Raw genomic sequence first — 21,979 nt, 5'->3', positions numbered from 1 at the left:
AGATTGTATATTTTTTATTATTTCATTTTGTCTTCTTTGTTGGTAACTATAACTTTTTGACATTTAAGTGGTTTCTTTATGGTTCATAGTATACATCTTATGTTATTAATATCATACATTTACCTCAAATGTTATAAATCCCACAATACATTGCTATTATTTTTGTTTTAAGCAATTCATTATCTTTTAAAGAGATTTAATAATAATAAAGCCTTTATATTTACCCATGTATTTACCATTTCCATTGCTCTTTATTTCTTTGTGTAGATCCAGAAAAATGTGGTATTATTTTCCTTTTGCTTAAAGGAGTTCCTTTAACATTTATTGTAGTTTAGTTTTGTTGGTAATGAATTCTTTCAGGTTTGGCATATTTGAAAAAATTTCTTAATTCATCTTTGTTTTTGGAAGTTGTTTTTATAGGGTAGAGAATTCTAGGTTGTTGGTTTTTTTTTTCCTTTATTACTTCAGAGATGTTGCTCTATTGTCTCCTTCCTTTCATTGTTTCCAAAAGAATTCTGCTGCTATCTATACATTTGTGTTTCTGTATATAATTTGGTCACTTATAACTATTTCACATTTCCCTCTGCTCTGTTCTTTTTCTGTCAGTCTTTTTCTCTGTGTGTTTAACTTTTATAGTTTCCATTACTATGCCATTAACTTCACTAATCTTTTTTTCTGAAATGTCATCTGCCATTATTCTCAGCCTGTGTATTTTATAAAGCAAACATTATAATTTCCACTTCTAGAAATTCAAATTGGGTCTTTTATATATCTTCTATTTAAAATGTTCAATCTTTTCTCTAACTTTTGAATATGCCTAATCCAGTTATAATAACTATTTTAGCACCATCTGTGTCAGGTTAGTTTTGATTGGTTGACTTTTTTTCCTTTAATTGTAAATTATATTTTTCTTCTTCTTCTCATGCTTGATAATTTTCCATGGATGCTAGGCATTGTAAATTTTGCTATGTTGATTGCAGGATATTGTTTTATTCTAAAAATATTTTTGAGTTTTGTACTTAAATGTGGTTAAGCTACTTGGAAATAGTTTAATCCTTTAGGGTCCTGCTTTTAAGCTTTGTTAGATAGAAGTAGAGCAGTGTTTATTTGTCCCCACACTTGAGGCAATACTCCTCTTAATTCTTAAACTGGTACCAATGCATTATGAGATTTTTCATTTTGGTTATTGGAGATAGACTTTATTCCTGACAATGTATGATCCCTGGGTACCGTTACCTCTAATCTTTTTTGGATGGTTACTTCCCTGGCCTTGGGTAGTTTTCTCACAACCATGGACTCTTTGGTACTTAACTGAATACTCAGTGGAGACCCTCTGTGTTTCTGTGGAGTTCTCTTTCTGTATCTCTCTCTCCTTCAGTATTCTGCTCTGAAAACACCAGAAATCTTAGCTTCCCTGGATTCCCAGCTCTGTCTTTTGAAATTGGGAAGTTCACTGGACTCTGTCTGGATTTCTCTTCCTATATCACAACCTGGAAACTTTTTCTAGGAAGTAAACTGGGGCAATCATAGATAGGGCTCAACTTACTTTTTTCATATTTATCAGAAATTACATTCCCTATATGTTGACAACCATGGTTTTACATGTTTTGTATGGTGTTCTAGTTGTTTCTAACAGGAGAATAAATTTTGTTCCTGTTACTACATCTTGTCTGAAAACCTTACTTTTTTTCTCATTGTTTTTTGTAATGGCAAGAACTCAATTTTTGTGTTGAGTGCTCCCCATATAATTACATTTATTGATATTAACTTAAGTCTTTCTTCCCTCCTCAATCTTAACCTCAAGGACATAAAACCTTTATTGTTCGTCTTTATCTGCTCAGTACTACCATAGTGCTTAAAACATAGTAGGAGTTTCATAAATGCTTGTTGAATGAATTAAATTAAAATAAAAATGAGCCCATGCTTCTCTGATGTGGTCTATTAGTATAATTTAGAGATACGTGTGTATAATACACATTTGATATATATGTGAATGTGTGTGTATAAATATATATGTGTGTAGGTGTGTTTCTTACATTGCATTTATAGTTCTGTAATTCGCTTTCTTATATAGCTGAGAGATGCTTAGGAAAAGCTTTTTTTTTTTTGCAGCAAAGAAAGGTTGATTAGGTTTTACTTCAGCAAAATGAACAACAAGATTGATGCTTAAAATGTAAAGGTGTTACCTGTTTAGGCATTACTCACTCTGAATATTAATAAGTATGTAAGTATGATTGTTGAATATTAAAAAAGAAATACTAATTCCAAGACACAGAAAGGAAAAATCCATAACAAATGTTAAAGTTAAATATCTCAGGCGTAATTTTTTCTAATTTCGTTACAAAAATAAAATTGTATTTTTTAATTACATTGCAAAATAAGTGTGTGAAAATATATATCTGAATCTGTCACCTTCACAGATGGAAAGAAGTCTTTTGGAATAGTTACGTCTGCTCATCACAGCTTCATTCAGAGCTCTTAGGGAAGAAGGCCTGAGAGAGAGAGAGGGGATCCTTCTCTAGTGAGCATGAAATTTGGTAACCTTAGCCTTGACCTTTAATCTGCTAAAGCAGTGAGACAGAGGTATTTCTCTGGGACAATGGAGAGGATATAAACCATTAAAGTTAACAGTGGCTGAACTCATTCCATTACTTTTAATAACATTATATCTGTGTTTGTGTGCTTGATGTAATGATAACTTAGTGAAGGAGAATTAATTCCACATATTATCTACATAAAGGATAATGAGGGAAATCAGTTTCCTCTAAGGAAGTTTCATTAAATTTGGGTATAAGCCAATCTACTTTAGATTGGTCCCTGGCTCTTGGATGACTTTCAAGCCTTGAGGCTCCTACAGAAGGAATAAGGCCATATTTGAATTTGAATGTCACTGAAGCAGACGCAGAAGGTTGCAGAGGACCCCTGTCACTGAAATTCCCTTCCCTTCTGGAAAAGCAAACTGCTAGTTTGTTGACCATCAGGCACAAAATATAATGTTTTTCCACATACCAACATTATGTCTGCTGAGATAGTTTTAATTCATATGTTTTGTGACTAAATTATTTGATTTGTGGGTCTGATGGCTCCTAGAGGTGTTTCAAGTAGTGAAAACAACAAACAAGCTAATAAATAGTGAACTAATAAATATTCAGTACGAATAAGGAGAAATATTTTGCATTTTTTATAACACAGGAAGGTTAAAGCAATGTCTTCCAAGTGAGTTGCCAGTTTTGAAAGTCTTCTTTGTTAAACTAACACTGTGTATTGACATTTTATATAATGCTAGTGATTTTTGCAGTGAAATTTAGAACATAACAATTTTCATGTGGGTTTAAAATGAAATTAATTTTGCAAGTCTTTAGCTGAGACAACAGTTTGATGTCTCAAAGACAACAAAGAAAATTCACTAAAACATGCTAATTTAAAATTGGAAACAAATTTTTTTCAAAGGTAAATTGCACATAAATTATTTTATTCAAAAAATGTTAGTGATCCTTAAAAATGTTTCATGTGCACAAAGGCATTCGTATGCATTAATACATTAATAACTCGAACTGGATGGAAAAGAGCAATTCTAAAATAAAAAGCATGTTGAAGTACAGAATTTATTGTAATTGTTGCTATGATCTGAATGTTTGTGTCCCCTAAAATTCATATGCTGAAACTCCAGCGTCTAAGGTGGTAATATTAGGAGGTGGAGACTTTGGGAATGAGATTGGTGTTATTATTGGAGAGGGCCCAGAAAGCTCCCTTGCCCCTGCCACCTTGTGAGGACCCTGCTAGAAGGCACCATCTGTGAACTAGAAAGTTGGTCCTCACTGGACACTGAATCTGTTGGTGTCTTGATCTTAGACTTGCCAGCCTTCAGAACTGTGAGAAATAAATAATTGTTGCTTATTATCCACCTAGTTTTTGGATTTTGCTAAGACAATGGTAATGCCATTTATTACTTCTAAACTATTAACAACAATAATTATAAGTCACTGTTAGTTACAGAGTTAGTGCCTAGTAGAACTACTTATAGATTAAAATAATAAAATCAGAGAGTTGAGGGAACCATTGAAACAATTGAATAACAGTTGAAAGGACCTTGTTATTAGGTTCAATACTTTACCAAATGATACCAAAGTAACTGAATGAACATTTAAGCACTTTTTACCTTAAATTAAATTTAAAAACCTTGCTCCTAATACTTACAAGAGTTCTGAAAAATTGTTCATTCTCAAATATTTTTTCTCATTAATATTTAGTTATAAGATTAATCTATTTAATCTATTAAGCAGAACATATTAATCAAAGATAACCTCTAGGATTTACCTTGCTGAATTCCTGAAAATTCCAAATTGGTGGAGCCCACATGAATAAAGTCTTGCTTTATTTACAATTCCAGAATAAATAACCCAACAATGGAATGCAAGTTTCTTTGGTGACTTAAATTATTCACAAAATGAGTAATTGAGCTAATCCCATATGTAAATTTTTAATTTACAATTATTATGTGCTTAATCATTTATGGTTATTTGGGATGATGAAGAGTTTACTAATAGGACTTTAAGAAAATGAAACAAATGTGGAGAATGACATGATATGACTAGAAAAGGACTTTGGCTCAGTAAATCCTGACAAAAAAGATAATTATTGATTGATAGTGAAAAGGTTGTATTATATCTGACATTGAGAGCATATGGCAGTTGGCAGTCAAATGGGAGCCAGAACAAAGAAGATATTAACTATTTCTTATATTTATTTTTAACTAAGAATAATATAAAAATAGACATCAACACATGAAATACTTATATTTTAGGTCCAAAAATTTAATTTCACCATTTTTAGGCCAAAAGTAACTATTATAGATTCCCTAAAGAATGAGAGAAACATCTTTTTCACTATTGAGTGTACTGTTCTCTCCTTGATTTTTTAAAAAATCATGGTCACTATTACCCTTAAATACTGTTAAGTGATTAGAAGAAGTTTTTTTATTGCTAGAGAATTTACTCTGGGCTAACTGTCTCTCTGTCATGGGGTTATAAATCTATAGGGGCTTAGAAGGAAGCAGGAATTTATGTTTGTCACTATGAACTCACCACTTGTACACCCTCAGCATTGAGCTACCATATACTTTGACTGAGGAAGGCCTGGGGTGGGGCTTTGAGGGATAATGTTTATGATGATGATGATGATGACAGCAATGAAAGTTATGGAGCAGCTGCTACTCAATCATGCAGCAAACATTTATTGAGTACTTACTATGTACCAGGCATACTTCTAACCTCTGGGTATACAGGTGGGAAGCTCCACAAGGTTCACGGTCTCGTGAGGAAGACAAACCGTAAGTGAGGAAGTATATCTATTGTATGTCAGATAATGATAAAGGCTTTAGAGAAACAGGAAGGAGCATGGGAAATGTTGATGGGTGATTTTTATACAGGCTAATTAGGGAGGGCCTCTCTAATCATGTGATGTATGAGACTTGCTTTGTTCATAAAGTGGGGAAGAAAGCCATAGGGAAATCCGGGCGAAGACGTTTTCACCTAGAAGGAAGAGCCAGCACGCAGCTAAGAGTGGAGAGTGCGCTTGGCTTGTCAGAAGAGCAGCAAGAGGATCAGTGGAATGGGGAGGGGGAAAGCTGGGAGATGAGGTCAGACAAACCAGGACAGGGGGTGGGAGTCAGATTATAGGGCCTCATGAGTTACTAAGAGCACTTTGGCTTTTTGAACAGAGTATGACAAGGTCGGATTTAGCTTTTAACACCATCACCTTGCCTCCTGTGGAGAGAACCAATTCTATCGAGGCTAATTGGAAGGCTTTGCAATAACCTAGGATAGCGTTGATGATAGGGTGATAGCAATCAAGAAGGAGAGATGGAGTATTCTGAAGTAAAAGCCAACAGGATTTGCTGATGGATTGGATATGCAGTGTGAGAGAAAGAGAAATGTCAAGGATAACTCCAAGGTCTTTTGGCCTGGCAGCTGGGAGGATGGAGTTGCTGTGTACTGACATGAGGATAGGAAAGACAATGAGGAGTTTTGTTAATAGGCATGCTAAGTTTAAGACACTTATTAAACATGCAAAAGAAGATGTCAAGGCAGATGGAAGAGGGGAAGGAGGGCCATCAGTATATTAATGTCTATCTAAAGATTTGGAATGAGATTACCTAGGGTGTAAGTGACGATAGAGAAGAGTTGTGAGGATTGAGCCCTGGTCACTCTAACGTGTGAAGGTTGGGAAGATGAGGAAGGATCAGCCAAGCAGAGGGAGAAAGAGTGTCCAGTGAGGTAAAAGGACAGTCTTGAATGAGTGGTGACCCTGAAGCCAAGTAATAAAAAGGGCAAATGGTCAGTAAAATTTCAGCTTCTAGGAGCTCTGACCACATCCTACATGAAGGGGTTTCGCATGGCTAAGGCAGGATTCTGTGTCCTCCTAGCAGCGCCATGAAGCCAGAAATCGCTTAAAGAAGGGCTGGACAGAGGATCAGTTAGGAATCAAGCCTCAAACACAGTCTCCAAGGCATTTAAGGTACAGGCTGTAATGAATTCTTATCTTCTCTTCATGCAATGATGTGCAGGTCTCTAAACTGTTTTGATCAATCCATGAATATGAGGGCCCCTAATTTCATCATTGAGAACCAACTTCTACATCTATCATACAAATTGACAGGAATCTGGTTTCATCGGGGGAATGTTTTTGACATCTAGTATGCAAATTAACAGAAGGTCATTTGCAGACGAAGATATTGATAGGAGAAGGAAATGCAGTAGTCACTCCGGGAGTGCGGTCCTTTTGGTTAGACTGGGAGCTGACTATCTTTGGACTGTGCATTCTTGACAAGTGTGTGTTATCTACTCATGTCTAGAATTAAAACTTAAAATATTTGGCACTTAACCTATTATCATGCTCGTAACTTAAGGTACTTTAATGAAAATCACAGACATTATATTAAGCGGTCTCAGACAGGAATAAGAAAGTTTTCCATGATTATGAAGAGGAGATATTGGGATTTGAACCTAGATATAGCTGATTTCCATATTCACCCATAATACACAGCTCCTACAGTTCAGGACCTACATCAAAAATAGGTAGGCCAGCTGTGGAGATGAGTAACAATTATACAAGGCATTGTGTGATAACTCATGTCCAGTTCCTATACCTACTGTTCAAGTTCAGAAAAAAGAGTATCCTCTTTTGGCTAGGGTATGAAAATAAGGCTTCAAGGAGAAGGAAGTCCTTACGTGCATGGATTCTGAAAGATGAATAAAGCTCAAAAGTGGACAGAGAGGAGTTGCATTTTAAGATTAGGGAAGAGAATTGTTTACAATGGTATTACCCTAGGAAATGAAACTGCATGAGGGTGCAGATTCATCCTTATTTACAATTCACTTCTCTATATTTTCCTGCAAAATTTTGAATTTCTACTTGTGGGATGAGGGAGAAATTGTTAAAATATCTGCTTCTTAATTGTATTAGTCAGGATTCTCCAGAGAGATAGAACCAACATGATACATCTAGAAAGAATCTTATTGTAAGGTATTGGCTTATGCAATTATGAGGGTTGAGAAGTCCCACAATTTGCCATCTGCAATTTGGAGACCCAGGAAAGCTGATGGTGCAGTTCAAAGGCTTGAGAACCAGAGAGCTGATGGTGTAGATTCTAGCTCGAGTCTGAAGGCCTGAAAATCAGGAGAGCCAGAAACAGAAGATTGATCCATGTCTCACTCAAACGGTCTGGCAGAGAGTGAATTCAACCTTCCTTTGCCTTTCTGTTCTACCGAGGCCCTCCATGGAGCGCTGCCCACCCACGTGGGGGAGGGCCATCTCCTTTACTGAGTCCGTGGATGCTAACTTCATCTGGAAACACCCTCACAGACACACCCAGGCATAATGTTTAACCAGGTGATCCAGCCAATCTGACAGATAAAATTAAGTATCACGTTAATTGAGTATAGCACTGACCTCCCTCTATTAAGGAAACAGAGTATCTGTTTCATTGTCATCCATGAGAAGTCAGACAGAGCTCTGGGAACTGAATTTCGTCATCTATACACAGGGATGTTAGGATGTCCTGAGTATTAAATAAAACGGTGTATGTGAGAGTACTTTGTAAAGTGTAAACACCATATAGATATATCACAGATGTCATTATCCAATTTCATCAGCTACAGCAATGTTAGAGGAAAAGACAAAAACAACAGTAAGAATTTCCTCTGGGGTCTTTGCCTGTGGTCCTATGACCTAGTTTGGCTGAAGGATCTTTTGTATGTTAATATAATAGCTTTGAAAAGATTCGAGCCCTATCGTTCATGTCAGACGTTTCTATCCATTCACGGAAGCACTGTGCTGTATCCAGCGCTGCCGCCAGCAGGCCTGACAGAGTGCAGAACGGTGATAGCACCCCAGAGCTGCTCTTGATTGACCCCAGGACTTCAAAAATAAAATAATCCAGTTCTATTATTTCTCATTTCCTGTAAAACATGAAAGCTGATAAATTTTGGCCTCTCTTGCTGTTACAAGGAAACAGTCAAATTGAATAGTCCCTTTACACAATGACAGAACAATCCAGTAATTTCTGTTCCAGAAACCTGCCACTTGGAGGTTAAAGACTCCCTCCCCAGCAGAGGGTACTCTCTTTTGGGGGGCTGTCCAGCCGCACGCCAGGGAGTTTGATCTCCAGCCTTCCGTGCAGGACATCCCCCTCGGTGTGTAGGGGAGGTGGCTAAGCAGCAGGCAGCACGCTCTCTACGTTGCTTTTGGATCTTTTAAAGATGTCTAGGGAAGTTCCTCTGGTAGCTCAAAAACTTAGTCTTCAGTTCAATCAGTTACAAGGGTCTCAAAACCACGATTAATCTCTAAAGAGGCTACACGTAGTAACTGATCTCACTTTGTCTACAACCACACACTCCACAGGTGCATCAGAAGGTCATAATCCACAGGCTATTTCATCTTTTTTGTTTTTCTTTGCTTTAAATATGTCGTATTAACATTTTGTATGCAATAACTAATCGTTTTAATGGGAATATTCTCTAAGCTGCGGTCCCTAGCCCCTGGGCTGTGGATGGGTACTGGTCCGTGATCTGTTAGGGACCAGGCCATAGAGTTCTGCTACATATCTACCCCTGTCACCCCCACCCATCCGTGGAAAAGTTGTCTTACGTTAAACTTAGGTACTGGGGAGCAGGGTAGAGTGGGCCCACACAGCAGGAGTCGAGCAGTGGTGAGCAACTGAAGCTTCATCTGCATTTACAGCTGCTTCCCAATTGTTCCCATCACCACCTGAGCTCCACCTCCCCTCCTTTTCCCCCTCACCCCAGTCCTTGGAAAAACTGTTTTCCATGAAACCAGTCCCTGGTGCCACAAAGGTTGGGGACCGTTGCTCTAACAGACAAATGAAGCCTATTCAGGATGAATTGGATCAAGGCAGATGACGCTGTAAGTATAGGTAAAGCATACCTGAGGAGCTGGTAGACTTCAGGGTTTAGAGGTCTGCTCTGCACACTCCACTCCCATCAAGTTGCTCTGTGTCAATTTAACGATTTTCACCATAAACCATGGGTATTCTTCAATTAGATTCCCTGCAAATGCCTTCTTTTCCTTTCTGCCATTTTCCCAGCACATGGCAACCCTGTGTGTTGACTAGATCACAAATAACCCAAGACTCAGTCGAGCCCTGTCAGTCCCAGTCTAGTCAATGCCAAACAACCACAGAAAGGATGTTAGAGGAAAGGGATGTGGAAGAACAGGGTCGCTTGGTTACCACATCCCATTCCTTTTTGTTGGTTACTGGCATGGGCTTGTGGCTGCAACTTGCCCTCAGATGGAATAGAGGAGTGCTTCCCAACCTTCAATGTGCATAGAAACACCTGGGGATCCTGCTAATCTTCAAATTCTGCCTCAGTAGGTCTGGAGTGGGACCTGAGATTCTGTATTTCTGATAAGCTCCCTGGAGGTGCTGCTGGGCCACAGGCTGCAGTTTGAGTAGCAGGGAATTAGAAGATTTATTGTTCTGGGAGGCTCTCAGGCATTCCAACGGGATGCAGGCTCCAGTAATGGTACATGGGCTAATATGATGTATAACAAAGAAATATTGTCTTTTAACAACATTTCCCTGGCCTGTCCCCTGGGATCTAGCATAAAATGATTTCATTATATTTATCAAATACACTCTGCAAAACATATTGCTATAAAAATCAGTTAAGCGTTTGTGACCAAATAAAAGGAATAAAGAGCTATAATTGTCTAAAGAGTGATATACGAGAAATTCACCAGAGCTATCTGGGTGCACAGGATCTTATAGCCTCTTTCATCCATCAAAGGTTTTCCTCCACAGATGTCAGCCAGGAGGTTATCTGTATCGTAAACACTATGCAAAGCTTTCTGGATCCTTTCTCTGGGACAGGTTGCCTCCATTGACTACGTTATCAATCAGGGCATAAACCACAGCCTTAATGTTATCTGAGACTCAGAAGTTCACCCTGGCACACTAACTGCTGGGGAATTATGAGTTGTGGGATTGCTCTAACATAGAGAGTATTGTGCTGTGAAGATTACGGAATCTTATTAGAAAAGGCTCTGCCCCAGATTTGTAGCAGTTAAAATCAGAGTATTTCTTTCAGATACCTTAGGGAAGATGAAAAATGTTGGAACCTGTTTATATTTACTCATATGTACTCCCAGGATGCAGAGCCAGCAGCAGGAGCTATAGCAGTCCTTACTTATTAGTACGAATTTCCCCTTTGGGGGGTTATTTAAAAATATTTGTACATATTTCAAATCCTTCAATCTGGTTTGTGGCAAATGGTTGCTTAAACAGCTTCTTAATTATTTTGTTCAAGTTTTTGCAGAAGGACTGTTGCAGATATTTGGCACAAAGTATAGATTTTTAAGGCCTCTGACTACCTCTTCAATAGATTTCAGGAAAAGGAAAAAAAATCAAAGAGTGTTAAATTATTGCTCTCTCTGTATAGTACACACAAATAGAATTGATTGTGGACCTCAGTACAGGAAAGAAATACTTGCACAGCTGCATGGTAATAATTTTTATGTGTGTTAAAATTATGTTCTTGGTATTTTGTCATAATATTCCAGAGTGAAGCTTTGGAAGAATGACATGGTTATAATAATAGTAAATGCAGTCGCTTTGCAGATCTCAGGTGGTAAATTATCTCATGAACTTGTGGATGAAATGTAAGCAAAGTAATTTAAAATCATAAATTTTATGATAAATAGAAAATAGATAAGTAGATAAATAGAAACAAATAAAAACAAATACTATTTTGTAGTAACATAGGTAGAATCATTCATTGGAGGGGAGGATGAGACACGTGAGTCAGGTGCCAAACACAGATTTAAGAAAATTTTGATTAGTAAATGCATGCCAAGTCTTTGTTCTCACCATTATGTTTGAACTATTTATACTGTGGGTAGGTGAAAAGACATGCATCAAGTGTGGAGGGATGCAGGCTTGTGGAATTTATGGACTGAGGATGTCTGAGAGCTTGGATCATCCTGAACCATCATGTGGTCAATTTACTCCTTGTGGTCACACTGAAGATAAGATGGTGTCATACCCTAAGTGATTCTATGCTGGCTCATTTGAAGTAGCTGGGCTGAGTACTCAGAGACAACTTCAATTCTGTCTCTCTACTTTTCTACTTATCTAATTATGTGGTTTGTTGTATTTCATTCTGTATATTTATACACATACATAAATATCTGCTTTATCATACTTATCTATATCACATACATATATATCTGTTTTATAAGCATCCAAATTACCAACAATTGGTGGTGAGAACAATATTCAGCCTTGCTGAGCTGCTATCTTCCTATACCAGATTGTACAGGAAATAACTGATTAGGAAATATCACAATGCATGCTGAGCTTCACTCACTCTCTCTGTCTTCTTTCAGCTCACACCATGTATTTTGGGTATATGGGATTGGTCATGAAGCACTTGAGTATTAGAATTGAGGAAGAAATCCGAAGTGTGAGTGACCGCAATGTCAGAATTTGGATCCTTCTATGCTGAGTGGTGCTTTCAACAGATTAAGAATGATTTCTGGGCCGGGCGCGGTGGCTCACGCCTGTAATCCTAGCTCTCTGGGAGGCCGAGGCGGGCGGATTGCTCGAGGTCGGGAGTTCAAAACCAGCCTGAGCAAGAGCGAGACCCCGTCTCTACTATAAATAGAAAGAAACTAATTGGCCAACTAATATATAGAAAAAATTAGCCGGGCATGGTGGCGCATGCCTGTAGTCCCAGCTACTTGGGAGGCTGAGGCAGGAGGATTGCTTGAGCCCAGGAGTCTGAGGTTGCTGTGAGCTAGGCTGACACCACGGCACTCACTCTAGCCTAGGCAACAAAGTGAGACTCTGTCTCAAAAAAAAAAAAAAAAAAAGAATGATTTCTGGTAAATTAGGTTGTCAGAACAAAATAAGGTGAGCTTACGGATGGATATGTGTATGTGTATGCATGTGCATGTATGTGTATATATGTATGTATGCACACATGCATGCACACACACACTATATCACATGAGTCCTTTGGAAACTATCTTATTGAAAATAATGACCTATGTGATCCAAGTTCCTCAATTTGGGAACTAAAAGAACATCAGAGAAGGGAAAGAAAGTGAGACCACTGCAAGATAAATTTTTGCAATGAAATCCATAATCTCTACCCTGTGAAAATCATTTTGTAGGTACTGCTTTGACAATGAAAATAATAGTTATGTGTCAAAACAGTTTAAACAGCCATAATCCATAGATATCAGCTTTATATAAAGCATTGAATGCTCATTGAATGAATACTGTTCGCCTACACTCGTTTTAAAGAATGAAATGAAACCCCACAACTCCAAACCATGGATAGAGGATTCTGCCAGGCCCAGTAAGAGAAAAAATGAGGTCTCAGCAGACCATATCCTCAGGTAGCCTACTGCTTGGTTGAAGTTTAGTAAGATAAGACAAAATAAAATACAAAGAACACATAACACAGGTTAGTAGAGAAAATAGGTCATCTTTACAAAAAAGCCATATGAGAAAGAGAGAGTTTATGCAAATTCCCCAAAGCCACACAGTTGTCAAGTGGCAGAGCTGAGAAGTGTATCCAGCAGTTTGACTCCAGAGTTTGTGTTTTGGACCCTATGCAGTGTCACCACTCTATAGAAGCTGTGACCTAAGGGAGGCTTCTTTTAAATTTGTTTTTAAACTTTGTTCCTTCTTTCCTTCATTTTACAAATAATAATTGGCTGCCTCTATACACGATGCTTTGTGCTAGTGGGGTGGGAGGAGAGGTGCATGAATCAGCCAATTATTCAATAAATCATTTATTTTCCATTAGAAAAGTGATGAGAAACAAAAGGGACTATGAAAATACACAATGTAGTGTGAGGTGGGGTCTAACCTATGTGAAGCATAAAGGAAAGAGCCCTTGAGGACGTGACATTTAAGTTGAGCACTGATGGGTAAGTGGGCATTAATACCAGGCAGAGTGAACACCTGGGCAAAGGCCCTGAGGCAGGAAGTGGCACAGCACATGGGAGTGTCTGAAACAGGACCAGAGTAGCTGGCATGAGCCAAGGGAGTCCAGTAGCAAGTACAGGGTCAGGTGGGGCTTTGAAGGCCACGTCAGAGTTTGGTGTTTATTCCTAAGAACAGTGAGCCCTTGATACTCATTAAAGTGTGTTTTATCTTCATCCATATAATAAATTTTGTATTAGGAGGAAGAAAAAAAATCTAGGTTTCGGTATCTAATTTTTCCTTAAAATTTTTACTGGAGCTTTCCAGATGATCTAAGGCAAGAGTCAGCATCCTTTCAAAGCAAGGTGCTGAGCTGGTACTGCCTCTTATCCTGACTCACAGGAGAAGCACCAAGCATCAGAAGGGGTGAGATGGAAGCCGAGAGTTGTTCAGGATGCTGGAGATCAGCTTCTGCCCCCTCTGGCAGGGGCCCCTGCCACCTACTGCCTCTCCTCCCCATCTCACTTTTGAAGTCACATATAACAAGGTTTACTTTCAGATAGATTTTGCTCATTTATTTTCAATGGGTTTAGAGGACCTTCATTCAAAGCCTAAATAAAAGAAGTCCCCAACCCATAAACCATCATTTCTAAAGTTTATAGCTCAGAAAGAAGGGTGACCTTGGACTCATTCCTTCAATCATAGAATAGTCTTGCTTTCCCTGGGTGCCTGAATCTGTGCTTTAGGCATTGCCTTTTCTCCTAGAAGAGAGGTTATAAATAGTAGTTCTGTTCCTGGGCAAGCCCACAGTTGCATTAAATATCTGGCATCTGAGTCCAGGGAAAAGGGGACCAAGCAGCTCAGAAGGGAGGAAAGGAAGAATAGAATTTCCTTTCCTCCCTCCTGGGTGAGATTTTGAAAAAGGCACATTTTTGCAAAATTAGAGTGATAAAAAAAAGTCCTGCCTGGGTGGGATCAGGGAGAACTGCAAAGATAAGCACACACTCTGTTATTGAAAGGGGGTCCCCAGAGTAGGGCTTCCAAGCCAGCTGGTGGCCACCTGAGCTGGGTGTGGAAAGGCTGTGAGGGGCACTGCGTTGGGCTGTGGGTAGGCTAGTACTGCAGCTGCTCCCCAACACTGCTCAGAGTCCTCTTGTGGAGCAAGGACTGGGTGACAGCTCCTTTGTTTCCTGGCTTTCCAGAACTGATAGCATGCAGGTGACGGGTCTCTCTCTCTCTCTCTCTCTCTCTCTCTCTCTCTCTCTCTCTCTCTCTCTCTCTCTCTCTCTCTCTCTCTCTCATCTGCTTTTGCAAAAAGTTGAAAAATAGAAGCAGGTCTTTACTGTTTCTGGGAGAAAGCAGACTGTGCAGTGGAAAACACAAACAAAAATCATCAAGTGCAGCTCCAGCAGCTGCCCCATCCCTGCTCAATGAAACAGCTGGGGCAGAGGTGGCAACCGCAGGTGTGCTGGGAAGCCAACGGCAAATCCAGGCAGAGCCAGGCAGGGCCCTTTGAGTGCTGCTGCGGGGGGGAGGGGGGGAGGCAGGAGAACCCCACTGATGATGCTTAGCCCTGAGAGTCAGAGAATAAAGCCAAGAATAAAGCCGGGCAGCAGAGCAGATAGGAGCAATCCCAGAGATAAGAATCTAAGCTTTTTGGGAGCAGAGACTGTGTCTTGTGTCTGCTTGAATTCCCAGAGCCTATGTTGGCCAGGCCCCAGAATGCATCCTTCATTGCTGAAGGGAAGAATCAGACACCAGAGTCAGGAAGGAGCCATCAGGACTTTGGAGGGGGTAGAGGGCGCAACACTCAGACAGACTTAGAGGCATGTGTTGAGGAGGAGATAGAGTAAGAGACCGTTCTCTCTTATCTAGGAAGGCCTGAAAGACCTGAAGAGATCTCATTTCCCCTTGCTTTGTGGAGCTAGCCAACGAGAAGGAGCTATTGTAATTATACTGGAAAATTACAATGAATGTTTCACTTTCCCCAAAATATTTCGGAAGACTCGAATATCTTAAGGGCTGGTTACTGAAGTTATTGTGCTGACCTCAGTGCTGTTTGGGCACGGCATTGTAGTGTGCACGAGGAGAGCAGAGCTGGTGGCCAACACACCACACACTCTAGGTCGGGTTTCCTGCCGCATGTCCCAGCAGACGTCAGAACTACTGGGTGTTCTACCAAAGCAAGGGAGAAAGGGACTGCAGCCAAATACCTGAGGGAATGGAGTAGATCAGACCCTTCTTGGGAGATCCATCATCTCAATAGCATTTGAAGCCCTGAACTTCAGTAAATAGGCTTCGTTTTGTTTAACCCAATGTCTCCTGAGCTGGAGCGAACATAGAACCACATTGCTATTAATAGATAGCAAATATTTCCTATGCTTTGGAAAATGTTGCTGCTGTGAGTGGCTTGGAAAAGCGGGTTGGAGTTTTATTTGTTTGGGGCAGATCACAGAATCACAAGAAGTTGAAATTTTCCTTGGACAATTCTGAATGACCACTGGAGCTCAGGAATGGCCGATGGCTCCATTTCTTCATAGATCTGGATCAGTTGAAGCCTGGTTAAAAAAAAAAATCTGTCTTCTCTTTACCTGTCACTAAACAAACAAAGGCAAATTGCTTTACTTTCCTGTGCTTCATTTTTTCACCTGCCCCTTTGTACTCCTTTTCTCATAAGGGTGTGGAGAGAATGAAAGGTTTGTCTTATCCAATGAAGCCTAACTGGGGTTTGTTGTAGTTAAGCAAAATTAGCATTTCCTATTTGCAAGCATAACCCTTCTTTGTTATTTCTTCCAGCAAGACCCAGAGAAGTCCGATGTCACTCTCTGCATTTACAGATGCAGAAAGCAATGAATAGAGAGATTGGGGAGATAATAGGGTTTCTAGCCGGGTGTGCTCTTCCGTGTGATTGTCTAAAACGGGCAGTTGTGTGTACAGCTCACCAGATAGGGTCTTGACCAAAGAGGAATACAGCTGAGCTCGCTTCTAACCGAGTTTCTGCTCGTAGCTGGTGTTGCTAGCTTTGTAGCGATTTGTCAGAAATAGGTTCTGTTTCCAGTACTGTGCTCTTTGCACAACGGAAAGGCTATTTGAAATAAATGAGGACATTTAGCCACTAGGTGGAGCTCCAGCCCTTGTTCTCCGATGGATGCGGTTCTCTGAGCCAAGAAGTATTTGGTTTGGGTGGGAACTCAGCAAAGAGAGTATATATCCTGCTTTTCTCTCACCATGTTGTGGTAGCTACGATACTTTGATTGAAAAATATATGGAGAATGGGCATGTTTTCACGCTGGAAATGAGAGATACGATGCGTCAGGGTGTTCTGTGAAATGAAGCAGAATCAGACTGCCTCGCTTTGAATTTAGGTCCCTGGACTTACTAAATGTATGGAAAATGGGAAGTTATTTAACCTATCCGTTATTTCCCCTCTTAGTGCTTTCTTTACCTATTAAATAGCAACTCTATAAGGTTTATTTGCAGAGTTAATGAAGTCTATGTAAAGTACTTAACTAATAATCTGGGACATTATAATTCCTTAACACATATTAGTGCTTTCTATTATTTGTGTTTTTATTTGACTCAATGCCTAATGAGAGACAACTTCATGTTTTCATATGACAGTGTGAAATTCAACAGGATTTGCATTTCCGGACTGCCTGGATTCTCTTGCTACCCTCTGCATTCCGACCTGCCCTCAACCTTCTTAACTCTGGCATGGCCTCTCATTTTCCCTAAAGCGGTGTTCCCCAGTCCTTATTGTGCATCGCATCACTGAGTGGGTTTGTTAAAACTTAAATTCCTGGGCTGTACCCCCAAGGGTTTGTGATTCGGTGAGTCTGGGGTGGGACATGAAAATCAGCATTTCTCACGCATGCTCAGGAGATGAGGCAGTGCTGCCTCAGACCACTACCCTGCTCTGCCTTCCTATTCCCAGGGACAGGCTGCATGCAGGTGGGCAGAGCAGACAGGTTATGTGGGCTTTTTTTTTTTTGTTTTTTGAAACAGAGTCTTTCTCTGTAGCCCTGGGTGAGGAGCAGTGGCATCATCATAGCTCACTGCAACCCCACCCCTGAGGTCAAGTGATCCTCCTGTCTCAGCTTCCTGAGTAGCTGGGACTACAGGTGTGCAACCACCATGCTAAACTAAGTTTTCTAATTTTTGTACAGACAGGATCTCGCTCTTCCTCAGGATGTTCTTGAACTCCTGAACTTAAGCGATCCTCCCGTCTTAGCCTCCCAGAGTGCTAGGATTACAGGCGTGAGCCACCACCCCTACCTACATGGGTTTCTTTACAGAGGCTCCTGCCCTGACTGGTTCCCTTTCCTGGCTTGCCATGGTATCTGAAATGCCCTCCTCTGGAGATTTGTTCCCTTGGAAAAAAACAGATAAACTCACTATGAGGCCTGCAACTCCTTTTTGTCATTTTTTAAATCACCAATTCCTTCCCTCCCCTTGCAGTTTTGATCTACACTGGAAACATTCCAGGCTTCCTATTTGATTGCTCAGAGGCCAACTGTTGGGCAAGAAATAGCAGGTGATTCTTCCACATTAAAAAATGACCTTCAGCACCGTAGATGACACATGGTAAATGTTCACATATATTTGCTGAATGACTAAATGCTTTAGGGAAGGTACTTTCAGCCTAATGAAAGAACACCTCTCCAGCTAGAATGCTTTCCATTTGGCACCTGTGTGACTATGGGAAAACAATTTTATAAACTAAAGATGACGTACAACTATTAGATATTATTGTGATTTGCAGCCACGTATTGATTAGTACCATTTATATTTTCTTAGGTTGACCCATATAAAATTGCCTCTATTGGACCGTTTTTGACTTACAAAAATGGCAACTTTATATAGTTCAGCCCAATAAAACTTCTGCATTTCAAATTAGGCACATACTTAATGGAACTATTTTTCCAATATGCTTTTAATTCTGAGGAATTGCATTCCTGCTTCTCTTTCTCTCACTGCACATCTAAATGTTGTGGGAATATTTTAAAAATAAGCCTGATGTTGGCTCTGTAAAAATTCAATTTTATTCCCAGTCCAAGATAATCCTTCATCACTACTTTCTCATTGGAAGAATGATTCTCCTTCATTTGGAAGCAACTGGCAGATGTTCCCTGCTGAGCTGGCTCTCAGCTTTTGTGGAATGCTGTGGTATTGAAATTCCACGTGTAGAAGTGACTTTTCTGACCCCTCCCACACCCTGCTGCAGAAGTTGCTCCATGCCCCACCCCCTATTCATAGTGAACATTAACCTTTGTTTTCATCTCCTGCAATGCCAGGCATGTCCTCTTCCCATCTCCCTCTCTCTCTTTAATTACAACTAATTTGAGCATTGGCAAGTGAGATTAGCTGTGTAAACTGTACATGACTTTCAAGTTATTATTTCAGTTATGCAAGAAGTGATGTGGAGGTTTTAAACCCATCTGCTGCTGAGTTCTAAAACTTTTGGTGCCAGAAAGTCAGTAAGTTATAGTACTCTGGGGAGAGGCAATGCCTTACCATTCGATAGTCATTCAATAAATACTTATTGCTCACAGACTATATATTAACAAGTTCTGGCCACTTGTCCTTCATTGGAATATATTTATTAAATCACTTTTACAACTGACAGCAGGTTCTGTTATAGTATAGAAAGTATAGAAGTATAGAAAAAATATGTGGATCCTGGTTGCCGAGGGCTACGGGAGGAACACCCTACACAGGCAATGGGCTCAGAAGTGGCCGCAGAAGAGTACAAAGTAGACAAATCTCACTTATTTCATAATTTTCGCCTCATTTGACCATATATAAGTACAATTGCTGCAGGATGAATTAGTTATATACGAGGTCTGCCCAGAAAGTATCCTGCCTTGTAATATGGAAAATAGAGAGATTTATGGAAGAAGAGAAAAGATACAAGAAACATTGTACATAGGACAGTGATGCCTTAGTCCTCTTCAAAATACGCACCTTGGGACCTCACACCGTTCTCCCAGCCTCTCTTAACCTCATCCGTACATGTTCAATATTCTCAGGTGTTCTGCTTGTTGCAGGCCTTCCAGAACATGGATCACTTTCAACAGATTCTCAACCATCTTTGAAGTGTTTGTGCCACACTTTTATTTGCACTGCACTCCTTGAAAGCATTCTGAATCATCCAGTAGTTTCTGCGGAGGAATGTTTAAGCTTAACAGAAATTTGATGCAGACTTCGTTGCTCCCCTCACTCATTTTGAATGCGACCGCCACACAGTACACATGCTCACTCAACTGTGCCTAGCGCTCCACTGACTAGCACAGTGATGGCATCACTGTTCACGCATGCGCATTCCAGTCCACTCTCCTTGGCTGCCAGGTTACGTCGATGTCGCACAAACCGTTATATTAACAATGGCTGGATACTTTCCGGACAGACCACATTGACTTGATATTTGAAATCCAGATATTTGTTATGCAAAGCTCTACACCAGAGTAGATGAAAAACATTCATGCTGTAGCCATACTCTCCACTGCTCAATCACTGTGTGACTTCAGAAAAGTTACTTAGTTTCTTGGTGCCTCAGTTTCCTCATCTAAAAAACAGAGATGATAATAGTAATTACTTCATAGGGTTGGTGCAAGCATAATATGAATGAAAGTATCTAACATGCTTAGAGAAGTTTCTGGCAAATAGAACTACGTAAATATTAGCTATTTTTAGTTTCAGAAAATATCTCAGAAAATAGTAAATTATAAAAATATGTAAATAATTAATAGCTGTATGTTCCTGTGGGAGCTACTATAACCTTGGCCTTTTCTAAGATTTTCTGCTTTTTTTTTTTAAAAAGAAATATCCAGTTTTAAATGGTTTTGAGATCCTTATTTCTTTTAAAAATCATTCAGTGCTCCAGTCCAGTGGGTTTATTACCAGTAGATTCTTTTTCCCCCTTGATATTTAAGCTAAAACGTCTCTCTTCTTAATTCTAGTCTATTTTTTCTCATTAACATGCTTTTACTGTGCTGGTGACTTTTTCTCTTTCTTCATGTTTACCTCTTCCTGATATTTACAGAAGTACAAGAGAGAATTTGTGAACTTGGGCAAACTCTTCTGGAGAGAACTCCCCGGGGATCTTTTACAGACATCACAGTTCTCTCTGTTACACCGTCTGCAGGCAGCATGAGCATAGTGCCATGAGTATCCCTAAGAATTTCTCATGAATAAAAGCAGAGAAAAAGCAAAAGCCACCCATTTGTGAATCAGGAAGAATAGAGTTCCAGCCTCACTTTTAAATTTCCTTAAGGGCTTTAAATTGTGAGGCTAAACTCCTGAAGCACCACATGAAATTTTCAGCATTTATATTGTCATGTTTGGAACTGGGGGGGGGGGTGATTACAGTTATGGTTCACCAGGAACTTAATAGTAGGATCTTGAGGGTCTCAGGGACCCTACTCTCATTTAGATTATTTGTGCATGTTGAAAATATATGTTGTGCTTTGATATTTCATGATTATTCCATTTACTTGTTGTATCTGTCATCTTTGGGGAAAAAATGCTTGAAAGGTTTATTTGTGCTTTCCCTGTATTTTATACCATGCTTCAACTCTGAAGTCTTTTAAACCCCAAAAGGAAATCCATACTTCAGCATTGAGCTTTATGAGACAAATTATTTTTATGTCTGCTGAGTTTTCATAGTTTTTCCATGTATCATATTTATTGGAGTATTTATTTCAAGATGTTATGCTCAGAGTCTAGTTAGGTTAATTTTTAGCATCTGTTGAGAAGTTATGTTTTGGATACTTTTCTTAGAAACAAAAACAATTATATCATCTTTGATACCTTCAATAGAGGGGAAAGTAGCACTATTTTTATTCTATTACAAAATTGATCATTTTAATAATCAAAGCAAAAAATTTTTGGAGAAATCCAGAATCTGAGAGATTATGCAAGAGTTGTACAACTAGATACAAAAGCTACATATTGACTTATTCAAGTGAAAGGTCAGAATACACAAAGGAATGGAATTCTTTGATGGTCTACAGTTTTTGTTCTGGGTTTTATCCTTAATTATCCATCTGAGGTGGTGGCTAAGATATGACAAGAAGATACTGCAATTTGAAAGTATAAGTCCTCATTTTCTGCTCTATCTTATTTTTAAGGCAAGTGTACCCATAAGGGTAGGTGAATTAAAATTAATGCCAAGAGGACACAAGATGAAAATCATCTTGGTCCAGCCAATACCCCTAAGTCAAAGGTTTCTAGTCTCTCTGCTCTTGACCTGAACCACTGTGATCCACCAGACTCTTTAAAGAGAGAGTCGTGAGGGCACTGTGAGGGAATGATGGACTGGTGGTGACAGTGGTGGTGGTGGTGGTAGGGTGATGGACCTACGGCCTGAGGACACGATGTCCCCTGGGATTACTGATGGGGTTGGAGCTTATGGCAGTGTTTTCCTCTATGACAGTGTGGGGGCCAGCAGACTCCAGATGTGTTCCCTCAGCTGTGCATAGCTGGCATGGACATTTGCAAAGGAGATGAGTAGGCCACTTTCTATTG

The sequence above is a fragment of the Microcebus murinus genome, chromosome 5, assembly GCF_040939455.1.
Source record: "Microcebus murinus isolate Inina chromosome 5, M.murinus_Inina_mat1.0, whole genome shotgun sequence".
NCBI classification, from domain to species: Eukaryota; Metazoa; Chordata; class Mammalia; order Primates; family Cheirogaleidae; genus Microcebus; species Microcebus murinus.
This window is presented reverse-complemented; position numbering follows the sequence as displayed.